The following is a 10,000-nucleotide window of genomic DNA, read 5'->3' on the forward strand; positions in this document are numbered from 1 at the left end:
CTGAAAACAATTCCGAAATGGATCTTTTCCTTTATTCGGGAGAAGTCGGACAGAAAACAATTATCTAAAGTGACAATCAAGAGAATTATTCGCGAGACTTAATTCCCTGGCGATTAGCTAAGCTGATATGCTGGTGGACAACGTAAGCCAATTAGATATGTGAAACTGAATTCCAGCGTTTAAATACAATTTGTTGCCGAAAGTATCAAGGAAAAAACTCTGTACCAACTCGAGTAATATAGAGAAAAAAATAATTCAATATTTCATGGGAAAAAAAAGTTCTGAATCAAATACCAAAAGTACAGGTATTCCAGCATGATAGTTTAAAGGCTTTAAAGGCCGCTCGTGAATGCCGAAAGAATCAAGGGAAAAACTTTGTACCAACTCGAGTAATATAGATAAAAAAATAATTCAATATTTTATGAAAAAAAGAATTGTTCTGAATCGAATATCAAAGTACAGGTATTCCAGCATGAGAGTTAAAAGGCTTTAAAGGCTGCTCGTGAATGCCGAAAGTATCAAGGAAAAAACTTTGTACGAACTCGAGCAATATAGAGAAAAAATTAAAAAAAACAATAATTCAATAATAATTTAGGAAAAATAGAATGGTTCAGAGTCAAATACCGAAGTACAGGTATTCCAGCATGATAGTTTAAAGCCTTTAAAGGCCGCTCATGAATGGAATAGCAAGGGACAGTGACATTGCCCTACCAAGCAGGAAAATGCCCTTGAGACTGACCATATTACATATGATCACTACCCTAGCCAACTCTTCCCTAGCTAAGACCAAGGAGGGCCAGGTAATGGCTATTTATGATTCAGCAGGTACACCTATCAGCTCCCCCATGGTGCAGCGACCAAAGGAACTAACGAGTTTGAGCGAGTTTGTGGCAATCACCAGGCAAGGACGCTACCACCAGGCCACCACAAACATAGTGAAAAGGGACTTTGAATAATTATAATACACTGCTAGAAATCGTAATTTAAATCGGAAATTTTCCATACAAATATATTGTTCTCAGCCATATTTCAGTAAATTAAGGCGACCGTAATTTTACCATACTTTGTTATTATCTTTTACGGGTTGGTGACCGTAATGTCACTCCTTTACGGCAATATATCAGTTTTTTAAAACGGTAAAAATCGTGGAATGTTGCCAGAAATTTACCGTCTTTTTACGGCAAATTTTTAATTGTACCCTTTTTTTTAATTGAGTTGTGCTGTATTATTATTATTATTATTAAATGCTAAGCTACAACCCTTGTTGGATAAAACAGGATGCTTTAAGCCCAGGGGCTCCAACAGGTAAAATAGCCCAGTGAGGAAAGGAAACAAGGGAAAATAAAATATATTAAGAACAGTAAAGAATAGGCCAGATTATTCGGTGTCTGTGTAGGCAAAAGGGAAAGAACCGTAACCAGAGAGAGATCCAATATAGGATAACTTTATTTCTGTCGTTTAAATAAATCTTTGACAAGATAGAATTTAAAGAGCAGAAAAGGGGAAATTATATATAAACTTATTAGGCGAATATTCTCGACATAGGAAAATCTATAAACTATTGTCGAAGAACTTTAGAAAAATCTAGGGAAAACATTTTCTCATAGATTTAGCAGATACATTTTATATATATATTTTTTTTTTTACTTACAACATACGTGTATGTAGTGTGTGCGCATTTGTATGTATGTGCTTATTTATGTGTATTTGTGTGTATTTGTGTATTTGTGTACACATATATAGTGTGTATATGTGTATGAGAGAGAGAGATGTTTATTTATTTGTATTTGTGTATATATAGTGTATGTGTATTCATGTGTGTGTGAGAGAGAGAGAGAGAGAGAGAGAGAGGAGAGAGAGAGAGAGAGGAGAGAGAGAGAGAGAGAGAGAGAGAGAGAGAGAGAGAGAGTATTTGTATATTTGTGTGTTTGTGTATTTGTGTATATAGTGTATATATGTGAGAGAGAGAGAGAGAGAGAGAGAGAGAGAGAGAGAGAGAGAGAGAGAGAGAGAAATATGAATCATTTCATACATAACATAAAATTTAAGTTCAACGTTTTGAATTTTTGTCTATATACATCAGAACAGCCATGAAAAAAAAATGTATGGAATAATACTTCCAGCATCCTATGTCCTTTCCAATTTCAATAGATCCTAACTCCCCCAGCCCCTAACCCCAGCCTCAAAGAGGGATTTCTGTCAACGACACTTTTTCTCCTTTATTTTTGTAAAAAAGTTTTTCCAGAGAACACAGATGCTCTCTCTTCCTCCGCCGTAAAATCTAAGTCTTCTTTCACCGATGTATTGTTTTGAATCGCCGGAGAGAAATTTAAAATGTGGAAATCTGATATATATAGGGAAAGGTTTCATTCGATTTGGTAGAAGTTTTCTAGAGCTCCAGTTTTGTTTTAAATCTTCCAAATGGAGAGATTTTCTTACGTGATAAAAATATGGCACAAATCATCGTCCTTCCTCCATATTAGATTTTACGTGGCACCATAATTCTAACAGTAATGGTTCTTAGATTATCTTCCATTGTAACAAACGCTATAGTCAATTCTTTTTACCGAGGCAGATTTACACCGACTCGCAGAGGTGCTCTTTTAGCTCGGAAGAGTTTCCTGATCGCTGATTGATTGGACAAGAGCATTCTAACCTATCAGAGAGCAGGAAACTTTTCAGAGCTAAAAGGGCACCGCTGCGAGTCCGTGCAAATGCGCCTCATTACAAAAGATTTGAGTATACGGATAGTGGGCTTGGGGGAGCCCATAAATCTACCTGCTGTGTCAACAGCTATTGCCTGGCCCTCCCTGGTCCTAGCTTTGGTGGCGAGGGGGCTTGGGAGCTACTTGTGATCGCCAGACTGGCGTTCTCATTACGCTTAAACTCTTTAGTTGATTTGATCGTTGCAACCTCACCATTCTTGTAAGCTAAGGATGGGTGGGAGAGCGGGTGGTTGTAGAAGGTTATAGGTGTAATCATCAGCAGCCATTGCCTGGCCCTCCGTGGTCCTAGCTTGGGTGCTTGGGAGCTATCACATGGACATGTGAACAGTCACTAAGGCATCATCCTGCCAGGGTATAGTCAGTCCCTTGCCAATGCTATAGGGGTAAGCATGTCACCTGTAACTGCAAATTACCTAGTAATTTCCTAAACGGATATGCCATAGCCTCTGTACCATGGTCTTAGACTGTCTTGGGTTGGAGTTCTCTTGCTTGAGGGTACACACCGGCATACAATTCTCTTTGCCTTCCGGAAGTGTTATAAACATTGTAGAGGTTGTCTAAGGAAAAACTGGCCAGTGATTTGACCCTTCTAGAAGCATTGTAAACTTTGTAGAATTATTTATATCGTTTGGTAAAATTAGTTTCAAATTGAAATTTCTTGGCGGAAAGTTTTTAACCAAATTATGTAGATGATGTTTAATCAGATGATTCCAAAGTTTAATATGAGGGTATTTTCATAGCTATGAAACTGAAAATTTTAGCTGAAAAGTTTCTTATGATGATACTTTAGACCTATAAACATTGAAAAAAAATTTAGCTGTTTATTATAATGGTAATTTAGGACCATAAACACAAATTAAGCTCAAACTTTATCATAAGGTTACATTTAGGCTTATACAAAATTTAAATATTGAGATTAAATTTTATGGAGAGGATATTATTGGGCCTTCAAAAACTGGGATGAAATTACACTTCAAACCGACCTTGAAATAATGGTTAGATGCTATTCAGGTACGATTATCATTAATGAAAAAAGATTCAGACCCTCTCTCTCTCTCTCTCTCTCTCTCTCTCTCTGTTAATACAGATGACACGTGTATAGAGAATCTCTCTCTCTCTCTCTCTCTCTCTCGATGTTAATACAGATGACGCGTGCATAGAGAATCGCTCTCTCTCTCTCTCTCTCTCTCTCTCTCTCTCTCTCTCTGTTAATACTATGACACGTGCATAGAGAAGCAGGCCAACCGACGACAGAGGAACGTCATATTTTGAGGACATTTCAGAATTGGAAATTCAAACGTAGTCCAATATCCTGTAACGTATATTCAATCCAAATCCAAATTGGAAGGTTTTGAATTTTGTTGCGTTCTAAAGAATTTCCCATTTCTTCCCCCAGAGTTTAATTGAATTTTAGAGACCAAAGCATGGATTATGTATCCAGTTAATTCTTTTATGATAAACATAAAAGGAATATTTTGTTGTTATCTAATTAATTTCGGGGAACAATTATCCTTGTATGTTGCATTTTCATTCAAATTTGATCAAATTATTTGATCTTTTACAAATCTCCTTTGTTTCCAATACACATTTTTTACTCAAATTGCAACTATCAATAAATTCAAAATTACCTTCGCTCCCCCCCAAAAAAATTATACTTTTTATTGATTACTATAAAATAAATTTCTCTATCCTGTCTTTCTAGTTATTTCTCTACATCTTTTTTTTTTTTTCCAAAATAAGTCTTTTTCAAAGTCAAACAGTTCTTTCGCATAACTTGTTGAATGGTGATTGGCTTGCCATTTGTATGTGTAATTAATAGGAGATTCATTTGAACTTAGGCAGAATTTCCTAGCATCATCGCTCTACTAATAAGTTTATATATACTGTATGTATGTATATGTATATAAATTCATATACATACGTTACATACGTGCATATATTCATATTTATATACAGTATGTATATATATATATATATATATATATATATATATATATATATATATATATATATATATATATATATATATATATATATATATATATATATATATATATGTATATGTATACATATATACATATGTATATATATATATATATATATATATATATATATATATCTATATATATATATAATCAAATATATAGATATATATATATATATATATATATATAATCATATATATATATATATATATATATATATATATATATATATATATAAATATATATATATATATATATATATATATCAAATATATAAATATATATATATATATATATAATCAAATATATAAATATATATATATATATATATATATGATTAAATATATACATATACATTTATATATTTATATATCATTATTAAATATATACATATATATATATATATATATATATATATATATATATAAATATATACATATACATATATTTATATATCTATATATTATTATTAAATATATACACATATATATATAAATATATACATATACAATTATATATACATATATATACATATATATACAACTAAATATATACATATATATGTAATTAAATGTATACATATATATAATTTAATATATGCATATATATATATACATAATTAAATATATATATATACATAATTAAATATATATATATACATAATTAAATATATATATATATACATAATTAAATATATACATATATAATTGAATATATATATATATGTATATATATATATATATATATATATATATATATATATATATATTATAAAATTAAATATATGCATATGTATATATACATATATATGTATATAATTATATAATAATGAATATATATATATATATATATATATATATATATATATATATATATATATATATATATAAATCTCTGCATTTGACAGCCTCCTTCAAATCTATATTAGTAAACGATCAAATTGTTGAAAAAAATCATTGCCGATGTAAAAGGCTTTCTCAACTCTAATGGTAAAATCCAGAACGGTTTTTAAGACAATTTTTTTCTTATCTTTCAAGGGACGTTACTGAGCTTGAAATTTAATTGTTTCAAAACAATTGAATATATTTCTTTCATCTTTCGTGGCATCGGAAGCAGTTGGGGAAAAATATATATTGGATATATTTGATAAAATCTTTGGGGTATTCAATATTTCTCTTTTTGAATGTTAACAAATCAAAACTTCGTAGGGAAAATTTAAGTAATGATTGTGTTTGCCAGAATAGATCTCTTGTTTTCATTTTGTGGTAAAATTTTGCTTGATTGTATAAGAGGATTATCTATCTCAAAGGTCATTTCTAGAACTAGATTATATATTTTCTTTATCTAGCTACTTATGATTACGTATTTATGGTTATTGTGGCATGATTGGTAACGTCTCTGCCTGCTGTTTGCCAGACTTGGGTTAGTCATGCTCAGACTCATTAGTGCCTTTAGTGTCTGCAACCTCACCATTCTTGTGAGCTAAGGCTGTGGGGTTTGGGGGAACTTATGGGTCTTATCTTTTAAGTCATCGGCAGCCATTGCCTGGCCCTCCCTGGTCCTAGCTTGCGTGGAGAGGGGGCTTGGGCGCTGATCATACAACATATGGTTAGTCTCTAGGGCTTGTCCTGCTTGCTAGGACAATATGAAAGTCCCTTGCTTCTGCCATTTATGAGCGACCTTTAAACCTTCATTATTATCCGTTCTATTTTGATATTTCGATAGCTTTCTGAACATATATATCACCATCTTCAATATTGTTTTTTTCTTCAATTAAAGTAGTGATAATATTTATAAGCTTCTAGTCATAGATATCACCTTTCTTAATTTTTCATTTTTTTTTCCTTCATGCAGTTAAACTGATGACAAAATATCCATGATATTCTAGCCATAGATATCACATCTTTTTTCATCTTTCTGCAAGTGAAATAACTGAGTTTCTAACCATGATCACCTTTTCAATTATTCAATTTTTCGTATTTCAACCGATAAAATAGCCAAATGAGTGTCTAACCAGAGATGTCATCTTTTTTTTTATTTTTCTTTATATTTTTTTTTTCTACAGAAAAAGTTTGTCAAAATATCGATAACAGATTGATGATATATCGATTTTAATTCTTACTAACGCATTTTAGTACCTTGGACTAACATGCGGTTATTTCAAACATATCATCTTGAACATGCATACCGAATGTGTTTATATTTACATATTAAGAAATACAAGAAGCTGTTTGGGTTTGGTATAGAAAAAAAAATACTTAATTAGGTAGTCGAGAACAGGCAAGAGATTACCTATATATAAGCCTATAATGAGAGAGAGAGAGAGAGAGAGAGAGAGAGAGAGAGAGAGAGAGAGAGAGAGAGAGAGAGAGATTTTTTACGAAAGATATCTGTATTTGATACAACACAAAACAGGCTTACGTTTGTAGTTATGAACAGGCACTTATATCCATACACCTACAAAGATAGACAGATACATAGACCTAGAGAGAGAGAGAGAGAGAGGAGGTGAGAGAGAGAGAGGAGGTGAGAGAGAGAGAGGAGGTGAGAGAGAGAGAGGAGGTGAGAGAGAGAGAGGGAGAGAGAAAGCGAAAGCAAGCGATAGAGAGAGAGAGCAAGCAAGCGATAGAGAGAGCAAGAGATAGATAGCGAGAGAGACAATTTTTTTTTAATTGACAGCGACAGATGATAATTGGCGATGGGATAATGCTCCACGCAGATATAATACGATATCTATTCTAAATATAATCCAATCATAATTTTTTTTACATCAGCTACCCAGTAATATTAAAGCGTACAGGATGATTCGTCTAGTATGTTAGTCCTAAAAAGATTTCAGTTGTGAGCTCTAAATTTGAATGTAGATATACATAATGGATTCCATGAACAAAGGACTCATTAAATTACTATATATATATATATATAATCATATATATATATATATATATAATAATTATATATATATATGTATATATATATATAATCATATATATATATATACTTATATATATAATAATTTATATATATATATATATATATATATATATATAATTATTATATATATAAATATATATATGTATATGTATAAATATATACACATATATATGTATGTATATATACACACTATATATATATATATATATATATATATATATATATATGTATATATGTATATATATATAGTGTGTATATATATATACATACATACATATGTGTATATATACATATTTACTGTGTATATATTTATACATATACATATATGTATATATAAGTATATATATATATATATATATATATATATATATATATATATTATATGTATATATATATTATATATATGATATATATATATTATATATATGATATATATATATATATATGTATATATATATTATATATATGATATATATATATTATATATATGATATATATATATATATATATATATATGTATATATATATTATATATATGATATATATATATTATATATATATATATATATATGTATATATATATTATATATATGATATATATATATTATATATATATGATATATATATGTATATATATATGATATATATATATATATGTATATATATATATATATATATATATATATATATATATATATATATGTATATATATATATGATATATATATATGATTTTATATATATATATATATATATACATATATACATACAGTATATATAATCATCTCCTACGCCTATTGACGCAAAGGGCCTCTTGTTAGATTTCGCTAGTCGTCTCTATCTTGAGCTTTAAATTCAATCCTTCTCCCAAGGGCTCCTACAGAGAAAATACCCCAGTGACGAAAGGAAACAAGGAAATAAACAGAATACATAAGAAGTCATGAACAATTAAAATATTTTATCAGTAACTAACAACTTTAAAGTTCATCTGTAATATACAAATTATAAAGAGAGAATTAGTTCAGCCTGTTCAACGTACTAACATTCACAAGTTTGAAAGCCTAAAGTCTTTTTTTTTTCTGGCAAGAGCCTCAATGCTCTGTTAGATAGAATATAAAAAGAGGGGAAGACGATGATTTGTTGGGTATGGAATCTGTCTCTATTCTCTTAACACGGTAAAGTAAAGCAAAGCGGACACTGGAAGATGAAAATAAGTTGAAGAGGGAGATATCAAGATAGATGATAAAGTAGAAATTCCATTAGAAATGACTTAGAAGCATTGAACAAGGGATACAGTATTTTGGAACTCAAGAATTAGAAGTATTGAACAAGGGATACAGTATTTGAAACTCTCAAAGGAAGGTAATAAGTAGCCTATAACCAAGAAGGTTTACTGTGTATGTAACGAAAGGAACAGAGAATGAAGAACAATGCTTAATTTGTCAATAATCGACCACTTTCTCTGGACATCAACAACAAAACACACACAAACATATACATGAAACTGAAAATGTAGAAAAGACCAAATTTTCTAGTTCACTGCAGGACAAAAACCTCAAATGTTATTCTTGTCTTCAGTTGGGCCAGTTTTCCTCACCACACTGGCCAAACCTTTGTGATAGTGTTCTTATTTGTCTTCAGTTGGGCCAGTTTTCCTCCCCTACGCTGGCCAAACCTTTGTGATAGTGTTCTTATTTATGTCTTCAGTTGGGCCAGTTTTCCTCACTACGATGGCCAAACCTTTGTGATAGTGTTCTTATTTATGTCTTCATTTGGGCCAGTTTTCCTCACTACGCTGGCCAAACCTTTGTGATAGTGTTCTTATTTATGTCTTCAGTTGGGCCAGTTTTCCTCACCACTCTGGCAACCTTTGTGATAGTGGAAGACTATAGTCTGATATCTGACAGTAAGCCAACCTTGTATGGGTGGCCCTAAGCAGTACAGCTTTGCTGATCATGGTGATATGCAAAATCTTTCACTAGGTTAAGGTACCCTAAAACATGTCAATAATTGGCAATTTTTTCCTTTACAACCAATAAGAACAAGTGTCAATAATTGAATTCTGTTTCTCGCAACCTATAAGAACAAGTTTCAATAATTGACCGCTGTTACTTGCAGATCATAACATTTGTTAATAACTGAATACTTTTTCTCAACAAAATTATAATTGTCAATTATTGGACATTTCATCGACAATTCATATTTTATCAATAAATGAACACATTTTGCCCAAAGACTTGTAAAAAAAAGTTATTCATAACATTTTGTCAATAAATGAACACATTTTGGCCAAAAACTTGTAAAAAAAAAAAAGTTATCCATAACATTTTGTCAATAAATTAACACATTTTGCTCA

At 30.4% G+C, this 10,000-nt stretch overlaps 1 protein-coding gene across 1 annotated transcript in view; it reads left to right on the forward strand.

Moving 5' to 3' along the window:
• LOC137659673 (trichohyalin-like) overlaps window positions 1-10,000 on the forward strand; it is a 29,550-nt gene that overhangs the window by 11,574 nt on the left and 7,976 nt on the right. The gene's annotated exons all lie outside the window — the stretch shown is intronic.

This window comes from Palaemon carinicauda, chromosome 20, assembly GCF_036898095.1.
Source record: "Palaemon carinicauda isolate YSFRI2023 chromosome 20, ASM3689809v2, whole genome shotgun sequence".
Lineage (NCBI taxonomy): Eukaryota > Metazoa > Arthropoda > Malacostraca > Decapoda > Palaemonidae > Palaemon > Palaemon carinicauda.